The 16,085-nt window shown below is 42.0% G+C and overlaps 1 protein-coding gene across 1 annotated transcript in view; it reads left to right on the top strand.

The window, feature by feature from the left end:
* Window positions 1–16,085, top strand: part of bnc2 (basonuclin zinc finger protein 2) — a gene marked incomplete at its 5' end in the record, with an annotated part of 95,594 nt that overhangs the window by 52,344 nt on the left and 27,165 nt on the right.

The following is a 16,085-nucleotide window of genomic DNA, read 5'->3' as shown; positions in this document are numbered from 1 at the left end:
ATAATAAACTTTGATTATAGTTAGTCATAATTGTTTTGTATTAACAAACAAATTTACAGCATTTTTTTACATCAGGGATATTTTTAGACTTATTAAATCATTATTAAAAAAATTATAACTTTATCATCAGGTTGTGAGCCATATTAGTATTAAGATGCTGTAAATTACATTGTATGATGCTAGGATATACATGAGTCCACTGAATTACTGTAATGTTTTGTGAGTTTTTAAAGTTTAAAGTTAGTTATCAATTATATGTCAAACACCAGTTTTGACATGAAATAAAAGAGAAATATGATTTGTTTTTCAATGAACATGTTAAAGTTTCAGTTTTTGCAGATATTAAATAATAGTTTTACTACAAGGAAAAATATACAGAAAAAAAACTTGATTATCTTTAATTAAATTTTCAGTTCAGAAGTTTGAGAAAGTAGCAATAAATAACCAAAAAAAATCTCTTTTCTGTAGTTTGTAGCTTCTGTGCTTTCATCAGCTGGTTCTAATAGTCAGCTGGTGGGAACGCCATTGCTCAACTGCTCAGCCTCATGTCACGCTACCGCCTAAATCCTCTAGATCTCTTCAGAAGTGCTTCAAAGGGGTCGCGGCCGCAGAGAAGCCGCCAGTCACTTAAGGACAGTAAGCAGTCATACGGCCCTATTAGCCTGTGAGTAGCTATGAAATTTAATCATCTTCCTGGAGCCTCCGGGCAACGCTTCATGTCATGGGCGTGCTCCTCTCCGCCAGGCCGCACTAAGTGAGAGATAAAACGAGGAGAACAGCGCTGCAGATGATGGATAATAAGTTGTCTTTTTAATACAGCTGTCAGGGGACATTATTTGATGATGAATTACTGTAATCTGAGCAGTCAGTCTTTTATATGCTGAATTAAGCAAAACTGTTCGGGCCAAAAGAGAAAACGATGTTATTAAGATGTGCTATACAACACTACAATTATCAACCAGGACCTGTCACTATTTGAACTAAATGTTCTAATTAAGGTTCTTGTTATTGTACATTTGGCATTTTGTTTGATGGCCCTAGTGTCGGGTGCTTTATTGTGTTCCTACCCTCACAGTTTTTTTTCTAGTAGGTTGTGACTGTGTGTTTTAGAAGAAAGGAATAGAATAAATTAGTTGTTTTAAATGATTATACTGACAGTAACACTGAAAGGAGCTACCATCTCTTCTGCTGCTTTTCTGGCTGACACATTTTAGTTTTTCTTTTTTTTTGTAAGCGAACCTGGATTCGCACTTCCCTCTAAGCTGAGGCAACAGTCACTTTTACAAATCCATATTTCATTTACATCCCTCAGGTGTAAATCACACCGCTCGCACGATTAAAAGCGAGCTAAATGCGTTTTGCAGGCCTGCGAGGAGGCGTGTCTGTCCGCTCTCAGGTAGATAAAAACTGAACTGAGCTCAGCGCAGTGTGGGTCAGGATCACGCAGCGTCATCGAGATTCATGCGGATGAATCAGTACGCGCGGTGAGCGAGCCAAACACCTACGATCCTTACTTACAGCATATGCTGATGTACAGGAATAGCCGAGAACAGTCGCTCGGGTGTTGCTCATTCATGTCCGAAGCATCTGTGCTGCGCATTAAGTAATGAACAGCAGGGAGAAGCATTTCGATGTAATCTGAGCTTAAAAAAAATGAAATCATAAAGATTAGGCCCAACCAGTCGGTGCTGGCTGATGCTTAGGTTTTTATTTCTGTTGAAACTACTATTTTTCTCAAATTCAAGTTTAAACTGAGATAATCTGTAAACGTATTATTCGCTGCCCAATTTTAAAGCTCTGGCAGAACTTTGCTGCCACTGTTCCTCAGAACCTTTCCCCTTCTTTTCCCACTTTTCTCCTCTGCCTCTGTTCCCAGATTGACCCACAGCCAAAATGCCCCAATAACCCTCCTCATACCGCCTGATCCACGAGCTTGTCACTGCTCACGTCTTTTCTTGATGCAGACAGATGGAATTGTGATCAGTATGAGCCTCTGTCTCAGCTTCTGTCTCACACACTCCACACTGTCTATTTTGTCTTCCCCCTTTCTTATCCCTTACAGAGCAAAATCATAGGCAGACAAGGAGTGAGCGAGAGAGAGGAAGAGAGAGAGAGAGAGAGAGAGAGAGAATGAGTGGAAAGCCAACATGTGGGCCGAAGCCCAGGCTTTTCCTGAGCGACATTCTCAGTAATGTTCTGTCCTTGTAGAACATTGGGCCGCCTCTCTTTTATGAGATGTGGTTTTTCCGACTCCACGCAGCTTCCAGGAGGCCCAGATGGAACCGCTAACAACCCCCACCACCGCCATGCAACCACACACGCACATACTGTACACACACAAACAGCCCGAAACCCTAATTGCACACACAGTCGCAGGAATGCTTATTCAAGCTATCGGGCGCACACACACACACACGCAGAGCCACAAAATCACACTCATCCACACCAACCGTTCGCCAACATGGGGATTTGCTTGAGTGGCAGATGGCTGTGCACAGGGATGTGCTTCAAGCTAATTACAAAATAAGACTTTTTTATTTTTTATATTTATTTACTTGTATGGTAATTGAATTGTTTCTGGAAACACACTGAATGCTAGAAGAAGGTGAAGGTTTCCCGGGTGTGTTTGAAGGCTTCAGATCCTTTCCTTTCCTTTCCTTTCCTTTCCTTTCCTTTCCTTTCCTTTCCTTTCCTTTCCTTTCCTTTCCTTTCCTTTCCTTTCCTTTCCTTCGTTTTTTTACTGTAATGTTGTACATATGTACTTACACATGTTGAATATTGGATGTAATTACATGGATTAGGGTACAACAGTGTTTGTGTAAGACTGGAAACCATTCCCAGTTGCAGGTGGGCCTCAGTAAAGGTAGAACTTGGCCTCCGCAGTGGTTCAGGAGGGTATTTATTGAGCTAGAGTCACATTTCAACATTTTTGTCATCCTTTTCTGTCTCTTTCTTTCACTGCTCTCCCCTCTCTGCATTTTTTTTGCCTCTCACTTTCTCAGTCGTGAAGGTCGCCGTATCTCCTGATCCTCGCCTGAGAAACTTCCATTTTAGGTAGTCAAACTTTGCGCAACGGCAATTTTTTTTGGACAAAATCCCCCCGCTCCAATCTCCTCGGTACCGCACACTTGTAACCCCCGTTTTCCTCCTGTCCTCCTGTCCTCCCTCTCCACCCTCCATCACCTTCCCTCTCTCAGAACCTGTTTTCTGTTATCACTACTTAATGCCTCACCCTGGGAGATGGACGGGGGAGAGAGTGTTCTCCCGAGGTGGAAATTCTTATGTTCATATGGTTATGATTTGGTGGGGAGGTCAGGCTCAATTTTTCGCTGGAAGGCTTATGGTTGGCTCTGCGCTGGCCGTGCTGGGCTCCAAACACTTCAAAGACAGCCGGTGTACTTAATCAAGGTGAATCTCACCCCCTCTGCATGAGCACACACACACACGTGCGCACAGACTGTTTTGTGTCCTCCCTTGAGTTTTTTTGTGTTTTTTTCTCTTTTTGTTCTCAAACTTCCACCAATTCGAGATAAGAAGATCCATCAGAGAAAGGTAGAACTGAGGTTTCTGAAAAGTATTAAAACCCCAAGAAAACCATATTTGTATTAAAAAATATATGACATCATTGAACATTGTTGCAATAATGCATTTAAATAACCAAGGCAAAAAGCAAGTGATCCTGTTTACTGTCACTTCTCTCCCAGCCTGCACTTTGCGCTGGGAGCTCTTTACACAAGTGCTGCCCACGCCAAATCCTCCGTCCCTCGCTCTGCGATCCTGAACCCAGGCCTCAAATGAATTCAAGCTGGAGAAGCAAGGTTATGGGCAGGTTATGTTGTATGCAGGAATTTGGGAAATAATTCCCTTTATATTGGATTTGGAAGGCAGTCTGAATTTTGCCGTAGTTTCAACAAGGCCTCACAAGTTCAAAACTGAGACAAAAATAATAGCGGTAAGATGATTAAGTCTTTTTTTTCCTCTCACATTTTGTTGCTTTTAACACATCAGCTTGTTATCCTATAAAGATTTCTGAGTGTATACTATGTATAGTTATATTGTTTTTCTTTGTCATTCTTAGTTAAATTTCCTTTTGACTCCTGTTTTTTTTTTTACAAACTGCACACAACTAAGTATTATATATTGTAGGGATATAATGCATCATGAATAAATGCTGTTTTATGAAATAACTGGAATAGTAACTTAAAGTCTGTTTGACTTGAATGTTATTTCAGCCAAAGTAGGATCAAAAGTGTGATTCAGAATTATAAATATAATATCATCTTCAGAGAAATTTAATAATTCTTTAAAAGAGTCAATTACCGGACACGTTAGGTGACAACATGTAAATTTTAAGTTGTATTTTAACTTAAGATGGTAAAACCATTTATGGTCAAATACAAAAATCCTATTCGGTGCATAAAAAAAACTGCCAGATGTATGAGCGTTTTTTAGAGGTGCTGCTTTAGTAAAAATGGAGAGTTCACATGCTGTGCAGGGCCCATATTGAAGCTAAAGAACAGGTATGTTTAACATACATCATCAGGTCTAGGAGCTCCTGTGAAATCCCAGGAGGAGGTTCATCTCTAAGCTAAGCTACACACACGCAGACTATGAAAGCGCCACCTTCTTACTCGTTTCCCTCACAAAGCCCAGTGATAAGGCCGACTTCAAAGCCATCTAGCCAAGCTGACAGCTTTATCCGAGATGCTGGTTTGATTCCCCGGCTACGTCTCTTCCCATGGCCCCCACCACACCCCAGCACACACGCACAAAACCTCTCTTCTTCTGAGAAAAGTAGCTGCCCCTGTCCACCTCTGAAGTCTAGAAAAAGAGTCACCAATGCCCTTTTCCTCTAAGCTACACTGGCCTGTCGTAGTTAGAATAAAAAGGAATATTCTGAGTATATTAATGGGGTTCTCTCTTTTGCCTCGGCCTGTATACCCAGTTCCCCCTCCCACCCCTTTCTAACTCTGCTCTGTGTGATACTCTGATCAGTGTAAGAGACCTCTGTGTCTCTCACTGTATTTGCCTTTCTCTTTTTAACAAGCGTCCCATGAAACTACTCTCAGCAGGTCGTCGCTGCCACTGTGCAGCAGCCGGAGCCTCCCGGGAGAAGCTCCCATAGTCATCCCTGCACCCTAATTGAAACTGAAGGTCTGCCAGCCTGTTATTAGGAATTTTTATTTACCTCAGCCGGGCTCTATCCTCTTTACTTTTCAGAGGGCCCATGTTATAATTACCTCCTCAAACAGAATCCCTCTTTCTTTTCTGTCAGCATCCCTTGCTTCATATATCCTTTTCATAAGTCATAATATCCTGTCTTGCCTGCGCTGGGGGGGAGGAAATGGCTTCTGAATTCTGGAGCGGCTTTTTGGTGGGGGCTGGAGAGGGTGGGTTGTTGTTGCAGAGGGAAATTGAATTTTACTTCAAGGTCAGCGACACTAATGACGGTGTGGGAAGGTGTTGATCTCGTATAGCGCTGGTTTGTCCAGCAGCATCCCACCATATTGATCCGCACAAGAGATTCTAGTCCTGCATTGATTGTCATACTGAATTGTTTAGGAGAGCTGTGGAAATTACTGGTGTTGAGAATTAGGAGTGTTGGCTCTCTGGGGTCAGACAAAGAGAGGTTTTTAGCACTCATCACTCACTGTGTATATATATATATATATATATATATATACATACATACACAGAAAGTAGCAAACAATTAAAATCAATAAAGTTTATGAGCAAATAATATCTTAAATGTTGTAGACCACATGTATCAACTTCAAACCTGCAGGCCAAATGTGGGCCACCACAACGTTTATGCGACCTGTGAGAGGTTAAAAAATGTATAAATATCTTAAATATAAGCATATGCTGCTTTAAGCCAGCATTGATCATAAACTACATCACCCATAATGCATGTCAAACATGTTAATTGTGAAATGATGGCCTCCCACCACTAGGTGGAAGTGCACAGGATTAGCAGGTAGCCAAAAGTCAACTGGTGAAATTTGCCATGTAAAATCTCCATTTAACTTCATTTTTGACAGCTGCCAGTTGCTCTGTTTGTAAATTGAAACTAGAATTCCTCTCCACTTGAAATTCCCTGTCAGAAGGTGGGAGAGTTCAGAATTCAGGACGGCAACTACAACTTAACACAACTCAACAATGTCAACAGTGACTGAAACTCTCTTTTTTGGATAGTATTTCTTTAATATTTATTTCACATTTAGACAGTCCTTTTTGTGTTTATAATGTTAAAATGCAGTTTCTGCGCACAAAATACCACATAGAGCTCAGGTATTGTTTGCTAGCAGTGCTCAGCCGTAGCAATGAGTCAATGATGAACATGATGCTAAATTTTAAGTTTATTACAACTGGCCCTTTGAGGGAAACCATAATGTGCATGTGGCCCTCAGCAAACGTGTTTGACAGCCCTGTTGAAGACTTCTATTTGGAGACATAGAAATCAGTTCTGACCAGTTTGACAAGTTAATGTCTAGTCTGAACGAGGCAAAGACCAGAATAGGTTCATGCCATCTTAAAACAAGTCTGTTCTTTAAAAATCTCAATAGTTCATGTGAATGCAACTTTATAAATCTTGACACAACTTTCAGTTTCTTATTATGTGGATATTTTCAAAAAAATCTGATTATTTGTAAGAGCAAATGGTGTGATGTAAGAGTTTATAGTGTTTTTGGTGAAATTTTTGAAAAATAAGTTGTCTTTGCGCTCTGTTCTCTTTGACCTTGGCCCTGATGTGGCTTCTAACTCATTAAGCTAGTCAAAATTCAGCTTTATTTCTTTAAAGTGAGGTCAATCAAAAAGTTATCTTAGACAGGTCAGACATTATTTGTTTATAATTTTGCAAAGCCCCATTTATAAGAAAATCTTAACTATTGTTTTAATGTCTCCATCTGCTCTCCTTCATTATTTTCAGGTGTTAGTTTAAGCACAGATGAATCCTGTTCACACAGAGAACACACATTTTCCACCAATCACTTTCATTTTGCTAATGTTTGTAAGCAACATGGTTAGTTATGTATTGGTGCCCTACGGTGTGAGTGAATGTGTGTCACTTCCCACACAAATGGAAACATTTAGACACTGAAGTGTGTCCTGAGGTGAGAGCTGTAGAAGCTCTCACTCATAAAGTAGCGGGGAGGCAGCTTGTGGAGGAAATGAGCTCGGCAAACTGGTGGAGGGAGAGGAGCGTGACACACACTCAGGGACCTCACACACAGAAGCACACACACACACGCAGGCTGGCAAAAACCACACACTGGTGACTGCTGCAGTTGTGCTTTGCACTGTATCTTTCACCGTCTCATTTTTCACCCATGCTTCCAGCTGTGTTTAACTTCCTCTGTTCCTGCGAGAGACTGTGGTGTCACTGGCAAAAAAAAAAAAAAAAAAAAAAAAAAGGACACAGACTGCTCTGTGCTGTAGCTCCAAGTTGGGCTGTAGTGGTTCAAAAGCAAACTGACTCCATCATGACCCAGCAACAGCCCTGAAACACCTGTGGAACTGCCCTAAAGAATACAAAGACAATATGTTACGTGTCTGAGTTCGCATTCAAACTGAAAAAATTGGGGGCAATCATTAGGGTGTTGCCACCTTACCAGGCCGCTGACGTTTGTTGCAGAGCTCCGTGCCTCGTGCTTCTCCTGTTTTCCCCTCTATCCTCTTTTGTTTTCCTCCCTCAATTTGACGCGTTGTACTTGAGTGCCTTTATTAAGTGGCATGACCTGTCATGGAGGTGTGAGGAGAAGGTGATGACTCTCCACATGCCCTCTGCACATCCACATTCAGGTCTGAAGCAAGACACCGCTTCTCCCCTACCAATTGGTCTGGCTTCGCTTCACCTCAGACAGGAGAGGAGAGGTGGACAGAGGGGATTTGAGGGGCAAAGTGGAGGGGGGCGGGTTGGTTGCAGAGTGAAAGGGCCGTGCAAAAGCAAAGCTGTGCACTTCTCTGTGAAGGAGCTAAGAAACTCCAAAAGTCAAACTCCAACGTAGGTCAGCCCCGCTTTCAAACTGTAATTAGTATTAGCATCCAATGCAGGTTTAAAGCATTTTTCCTTTTTTTTATCCTCAGCTATGCCAATATACAATCAGTGCATTAAGTGGTGAGCAAATAGAATCAATTCATCCAGTTTTACACAGATGAGTGCAGAAAACGAGGCGTGAAGCAGCTGCTCTCTGTGTTTGGAGTGGCTAATTAGGAGCTCATTACAAAGCTCCTCAGCATGGTGCTATCCTGATTGTTTATTTGAATTTCAGTAAGGTAAAGCAGAGTGAGAGCACTATAGAGAGGGGGGCAAAGAAGAGGACTAATAGTTGTAATAAATGGATAATAAATGGATACCTAACAGGGAGAGACACACACAGAGCCTTGGTAAATGCCAGCCCTTGGGCTGCCTACAAAACGGCTCTTGTAAAAGTGAGGAAAAAATACACATTTCTACACGGAGCACATGCTTGGCTTCAACCTCTTAAAAGACCGTCTTAATAAATGGGTAAGTGGCTGAGTGCTGGACCACCAAGTGTGCTGTGCTGTCACTGGCACATTGCTCTCTGTGGGCTGAATACTGCAGAATTACATGGAATATGATACAGGGTCACCAGAAATGATGTTTTAAGACCAGATGATGCATCGGCTCCCAGCATTCTCAGTCTTGCCAGTGGCCTTTCATAGAATTTTAAGTCCTGAATTTAGCTTTAGAAAATACAGATTCATGATTTTGCTTCATACAGTACAATGTTGTCTTTAATGTGTTTATGTGTTTAAGGTAAAGGCAATACTCAGAAAAGACAACACTAAAGAGATAGAATCACTGCTAAAGTCGACTGGCCTTAGTGAGCAGACGCATTGCTCAAGAAACATGCATTTAAGCAAAAATGTGCAACAATAAACCTAAATATTCTTCAATCTGTTGTCAACAGTATTTGAGGGTGTTGTTTATTCGCAGTAAAACCTAACATTTGCAAGATTTATGTCATAAATGCGCTGTGTAGCATGATGGCTCAGTGGGTAGCACTGACACCTCACAGCAAGAAGGAGCTGGGTTCAGTCCCCGGCTCGGACCTGGGGTCTTTCTGTGCAGAGTTTGCATGTTCTCCTCATGCTTCCGTGGGTTTTCTCATGTGCAATAGGTTGACTACAGGCACAGGCTGCCCTTAAAAAAGAAATCTGCAATCTCAGTGGGATTTGCCTGGTAAAACAAGGGTAAAATAAATAAATAAATAAAAATCACCAATTTTGTCCCTGCATGGACTATAAGCACCAGCAGCAACAAAAAAACTCCCATTTGAAAGGTGGCGCCAAACACAAAAAGTCAAAGTCAAAGAAGTTAAAAGAGAAGAAACGAAAAGAAGAAGAAAAATTGATTCCTCTTTAGAGGAAATGAAGTGAACAGTTTGACAATTTATCACTCAAAAATCACAAGGACAAAAACATTTTAAAATCTTGATGAGCAGTCACTCCAAGTTTTTTTTTCTTTTGTCTTTTCATTAGGCAGTTGATTATTGCCACCTATTAGGGTCAAGTGTAAAACTGTAGACCCTGGAGTCAAACCCAGTGGTGCAGCTGATCCAAATGAATACAAGCATGCACATCAGCAAGGCTCCAATAGCTGGCAAACCCGGACACAGAAAAGTGTATCAAGGTCCTTATTCTCATCTTTAGGATCTAAAGGCTCCATGCCAGCTGTTACTTTGGTGCCAGGCAGTGCCTTATTACCTCCGTGCTACACACACACACACTTGCATTTTTACTTGCATGTGCACTCTAAACAACCTTGCTGCAAAAGTCCGTGCACAGGCGTCCACACACAGCGGTACTTGATGATCTGCCCTCCACATAAACAAAGATAAGAGCAGGAACACTCAGCGCAAGGCCCCAAGAGGTACAGAGCTATTAGTGAGAGACCACAGTCGCGTGGCGGTGTGTATGTGTGTTCAGTCCTGTTTGGTTTTCTGTAGCAAGTTGCGCAGTAGTTCTCATCAAACAAAAGTTAAGAATTTCTTTTTTTTGCCAGCGTTACAAGCATGAATCTTGCTTCACAACAAAGTTAATGGCAGTGTGAGGTGTTAACCTCTTCCGCTGATTTCCTGTCAAGATCTTTGCCACCGGAGTGCAGACTCTGGGTTCTGACACTGAAATCACAGCAAGTCTCTGAACAATGTGCCAAAAGGGCCTTGACAAGTCGACAAAGACTTTGTCAGAGCCATTGCCTCACGTTAGGAATCCAATCACACCTTTTGTCAAGCAGTGGAGGCCTACTTGGGTATGGGGTATGCTGTCTACATCTTGATCCCTGACAAAAATCCAGCCTGTTGAGGTGACACAGTACAAAGCGTTTTCTTACTTTGCCGAGCTGACAAACCTAATTACGGTGGTAAAATTCCTGGGATCAGACCTAGATCAAGTCTCCTTAGTACTGTGAGCTGTACACCTTGTGTCCCGCAGGAAAGGCCTAGATTCTACTGATTTCCCAGATTCCCAGGCTTGAACACAGAACATGTCACTGAAAGTACCAAAGTTTTTTTTTCTTCAGAAGTAAAAGTAAAAAAGTGCATTTTTTCTGCACTGAACTCTTATTTAATATCACTTTATTTGACTCTAAACATTTACTATTAGGTGCATCAAGGACTCAACTTGTTTTTTTATTGTCCGTGGAAAGATTATCTTAAAAATAAATCTATATTCCACTCAAAAATAATTTACTTTTTCAATGCAGTGTGACTGACATGCTAAAAATAGACAGTTTAAGGAGCTTTCCTTGAGCTTCCCTCCCTTGTGCAGCACTGGAATGAATTCTTCAGCATTATGACCACATCAGTTGTTTCAGCTCTTTGAAATAAACACAATCTTTTTTTTTTCCCAGTTATCTGAATGTCAGCTCAACCACTTTCTCCCTTTATGGGCATGTTTTTGCTAATCTCACTACTGGCCTGTAAGTTTTAAGTCAAAACAGGTGTTGCACGTAGAACACAGTCTTGTATTAGTGCATGCACTTCAGCCCGTACTTCTCTGAGGGGAATGTTTTTCTTCGCAGATGCCTTTCTCTGCCACGGGGGCCTATGGCTTTTTTTCATCTGAAGCAGAGACTTAAAGAAAGGAAACATTAAAGTTATTTTTATATGGGTGACATTTCATGAATGACTTGCTAGAGGTTAGATATTCTTGTTATAAGTCTTGTCTAGAAAGCCACAGAGAATTCCTGTGCTCACATAGAGCCAATCAAGACATAAGTCATGTTCAGTGTGAGTCAACTCATCCCTTTTATCATTTATGAGCATGTTAGCTAGTGGGTGAGTACTATTGTCAGCCTTGAAATAAAAGTGATGCAGAGTAGGGAAAAAAAAAGACCTGGCACACGAGTGAACAAGTTTCTGCTTTGGTCTCTTCTTCTTTGCCTGAGCTTTATGTCTGCGAATCAGAGAGATTAAAGGGATGTCGTGTCTCATATCTGAGGAGCTACCATCACTCAGGGATGAGCAGTGCCAAGCACTGCGCTCCGTCCTGCTTTTTGTCTCTCAGTTTGCTAGATACGCAACATTCCCAGGTGCTCTTTGGCCCCCCTCTCTTCATGTACAACCCACTCACTTACTTAAACACACGCACACAATTAACCCCTGATTCAACAGACACAAACTTGTTTGCCTGTAATTCATAGATGCGAGCAAATCCATGTGCGGATCCACATCGCCTCTGTGCGTGATGGCAACCTCATCAAATACATGAAAGAAGCGCTCCTCCGAGACGTTCATTCAAACTGTCCCATGCTGATTCAAATGCAGAAGAAACAGATATTTCAAAACCTGAAAAATAAAGAAATGAAAGTTAAAAACAGGCTGCATTTGGCCCCGTGTCCAAACTTGAGGTTTCCAAGTAAATGTCTGGGGAGAGGATCTGGTGGGACGGAGCTTGAGTCGGCTTGGAAGCAGTAGAAACGGATGTCACTCTGGAAATTTATATGGTGCAGTTCAGGGAGCAATGGCTGTAAATTGACAAGTAATGCTTGTGAGCAGCACTGCCCGTCTGTTTTCCTTTCTCTCATCTTTTCACCCCCTCCCCCCCTTTTTTTTCTGGGCTGTTACTCTTTACATCTGTGCAATGGTGTTGTTGTTAATGGATAGGAGGTACAGAAATGAGCCAAAAGGCTTTATGGGGAATGTTTTGCTGTCTGCACAGACGTATGAGAAAAATGACTTTTACTCCCAGTGCGACACGCAGCAGTGACAGACTGATAATGTGAAGTACATCTGAAAGCTTGTGTCTTTAATCTCTGAACAAAAGCAATGTTTTGCTTGGATGAATCTGGCCCTGGAGTCTCCTGGAGTATGACATAAAGGTGAACAATAATACAACTTCAACAGCATAAATCTAAAAATGCCTGAAAACTGCGCTTCAAAAAAGTTCTTTAACTATAATTTCCCTTTAGAAATATTGTTTTAACATGTTCTTGCCTTTTAGGCACAATGTTAAGAGAGAGAGGACATACAGTGCCTGTACCATAGTTTGATTGAGTCATTCATTTGTACAAATACATCTAATGGCAGCCCTCTTCTTTAATAATGCAGGATCTTCTTTTAGCCGCTCCGGTTTCGCATCACATCATAATTAGAGTGGGGGTCACAAGGGCCACCATTCCCATTAGGCGGACAACAGTAGGTTAACTAAACACACAGAGAATGTTGATCCTGGTCCAGGGTTTTATGATCGCAGACAAACAAAAAAATAAGAGAGCTAAATTAGTATGCAAAATTCTTGCAAAAATAAATGTATTTTTGGTCTGACTTAGGTTTTTAAGTTAATTTACGAGAACATTACCCTTTGATATAAGAAAAAAGTTTCTTCATGTTTTTTAAGTCTTAATGGCATTTCAATGAGTACCTTTAATGAGACAAAATAAAAAAAAATAAACCATTTCACTTTACTGAATCCTACTGATATTTGTGTAACACTGTAGTTGGTTTAGTGCTTAATACATAAATCATACAGCTCCTTGTCTTCAGCTCACTTGGGACACTGATAATACAATATAGGCTTTTTAACAGCTAAAACCAATTTGTGAGCAATGACAGCTATTCATTTAAAACTAATCTGTTTATAAAAAATATTTAAAGGGTGTTTATTATGTTTTTCTAGGCACATAGTTAAATTCTATAATACCACAATCAAGTGACTGTTACCATCAGTTGTTGTGAAAATAGTGTACAGATCAAAAATAAATTGGATTTTACATTGTGAACTTGGCTGCAGACTGAGCTCCAGGGCGGAGCTTTGTGTAAATAGGTGGTGCTTTGTACCAACAAGCATTTAGGTAGCTTTACATGGATTCAAGGATTCATCAAATGTGCATTGAATCAAAGCAATGATCTGGGTATGTTTTTGATGAGGAAATGACATCCTGACACGCAATAAAGCTCAAAAAAGTTGATTTTGTAGGACACCTCCACTTTAAAATACAAATCTTTTAAAGAGAAAGTGTTAAAACGAATGATTCACTAATAGTGAAAACTGGGTTTGTTTTCCACCATAAAGACCACTGAGTGGATAAATTGTGCTGGAGATAAGGGGGGGCTCGCAGTGCAATGCAGTGCTCCGTCTGCCTGGGCGCTCCTCGGTGATGACATCTGCTGCAGACCGTGCTTTTTCTCCCCAACAGCGCTGCCGCACGCCAATTGAGATCAGACAGATGCCAGGACCGCTGTGGCAGCTCTGTTTTGCTATGGGAAACACGCTGTCACATCTGGGCCTTTCACAGAGAAAGAGATATGAGGGCCAGAGATAATGCGAGACAAAAGTGGATAGCGGGATCACTGGGGTGCAGAGACACGAACACTTTCACAGATGCTTGCATGCGCGTACACATGTCACAGGCCAAGAACGTCAGTTCTGGAGCCGCGAGGGTGATGCCCCTTCAGGGTGACAGCGTGATAAGAAGGGAGAATTAGACTGTAGCACCAAAGCAGCATGCTACGCGTTACTTGCCACCCCTACCTTGTCTCTTTCCACTCCCCACCACCCACCTCCCACCCGTCTCATTAACCTCGAGTCTGATTGCCCCCAGGACTCCCTTGTGCTAATTAGAGGGGGGAAATATGTCTACGATGCATGCGCTTCTGCACAGACGCGCGCGCATATTTTTTTTTGCGCCGCTGACAGAAATGCTGCTGTATCCGTAGGTGTGAGAATGAAAGGGCTTGTCTGCCGTTTTCTTGTGTTTCATCTGCACGCCGAACGTGTTGGCAAGCGCGCATTTAACCCCATCAGGTGACGGCTAACAGCGCTGTTGATTCCTCTTTCTGAAGACAGCCTTCATCTCCGCGGCGCTCACTTTTTGACTTCGCCTCGCTAAGTCAAGAAAGTGAGCATTTTGTCTCAGCATGACACAATTAGAGACGAGCATGATATGAAACTGTGAAGTTCTTTTCTTCCCTCTTGTCAATCACTAAACATAATGAGAACAGCTTCGGCACAAATGCTTTAATAATAGCTCTTTATCAATTTTTTTAAAAAGGCTCTAAAAATTCAAACGTTGCGAACAATTAATGTTTGGCTCATTGAGTTTGATTTGACGTTTGACCTGCTGTGTGTGAGATTTAAACAGACTCTCTGAGTTCCCAGGCTCTTTGTGCAAAATAAAACCCACAGATATTTTTTATTGATAGTTTGACCCCTTAATTCAGAACGCTCCTGTGTTTTTACGGAGCACTTTGGGCTCACAGATTGGGCCGGTTTTGTTCTTTTGTTTTACATGTTGTCAGGGACAAGGGTGAGTGGGCACGGACATGTTGAGGGAGTGTTACAGCAAAGAGCCATTTGTACGTGGACTGGACCGAGGGACGACTGGAAAACGGAGACAGAGAGGGGGCATGTGGGGAAAGGAGGATGTGCACAAGGTGGGTGGTTGGGTGGGTGGCGGTGGTGGCGGGGGACTCCAAAAGGGAAAGTATTTAAGAGCACTTGAGTGCCAGCGTAGATGTAGTCACTTGTCCCAGTGGACATAACTAGGCCCCTCGGCACTGTGGCATGATTTTTCACTTTAGCAGGCAGCACTCAGTACTCCTTCTTTCCTCTTTTGCTTTTTTGGTCACAGTGTGCTTCAGTGGCTCCATCATTCCCTTTCATTCACTCTGCACTACAAGGGCCACAAGCGCTCATGTACAGACACACACACACACACACACACACACACAATTTGACCCATTTGCCCCCTCTGCCATGGGTAGTAAATAATTCCATTGTGAGGGCCATTAGCAAGTATCTCAAGGGTTAAGAGGGGAAATGCACAAGCAGTCAGATGGGCGATTAGACAATAAGAAGATGAAACGTCTACTATTATTTTATCGCTTATTGTTTTACAGAGCTCACATTAGAGGAGCGGCTAATTTAAAAACCTAATGTCCTTTTATTTGTCTTTTTCTTTTTTTTTTTGAACAGTTACTTTTTTTGCACACACACATTATTTGCGTTGCTTCCTCTCATACATGTGGCAGCAGGGTATTCTGCCAAAACCTAATGATCAACAGACCTGGTTCCCATCACTGTTTAGGAAATGTAAGATGCAATTATGCAAAGCATGGAGAGCACAGAGCCAAAACTTTTATTTTTCTGTCTGTCCTCCTGCATTCCAATGGCAAAACCAAACAGTTTGTGTTAATGCAACTGCTGTGAGTGCGGTGTGTGTCAGTGTGCATGTGTTGCTTTATGAGTGGAGCCTTAGGCAATGCAGCTTGCCAGCTTAGTTGAGGTCTGCACCTTACATGGCTAGACTGCAGTCGTAGTGACATAACCTTACAGGAATTAGTGTCACCCCGCCAGAAACCTCACAAAGGAGACTGACTCTGAGCAATAATGCAACATAGTTGTGCAGATGTGTGTGTCAGTGCGTGATGCGTAAGTGTGGTGTTTGTTCATATGTCCTGATGCTGTCTGCAGTGGGTTCTGCACAAACTAACTGCTCCTCTGAGCCTTTAGTTCAGCCACTGTCAGAGGGATCCTTGTATTTTTCCACAGGCATGTCAGAGAATTACACAGTCCCTCTGCTGTTTCTCTGACCTGCCTCCCAACACACACACACA

The sequence above is a fragment of the Austrofundulus limnaeus genome, unplaced genomic scaffold (genome assembly GCF_001266775.1).
Source record: "Austrofundulus limnaeus strain Quisiro unplaced genomic scaffold, Austrofundulus_limnaeus-1.0 Scaffold44, whole genome shotgun sequence".
NCBI lineage: Eukaryota > Metazoa > Chordata > Actinopteri > Cyprinodontiformes > Rivulidae > Austrofundulus > Austrofundulus limnaeus.
Note: the sequence above shows the minus strand (reverse complement) of the source record. Positions and strands in the feature narration are given on the sequence as shown.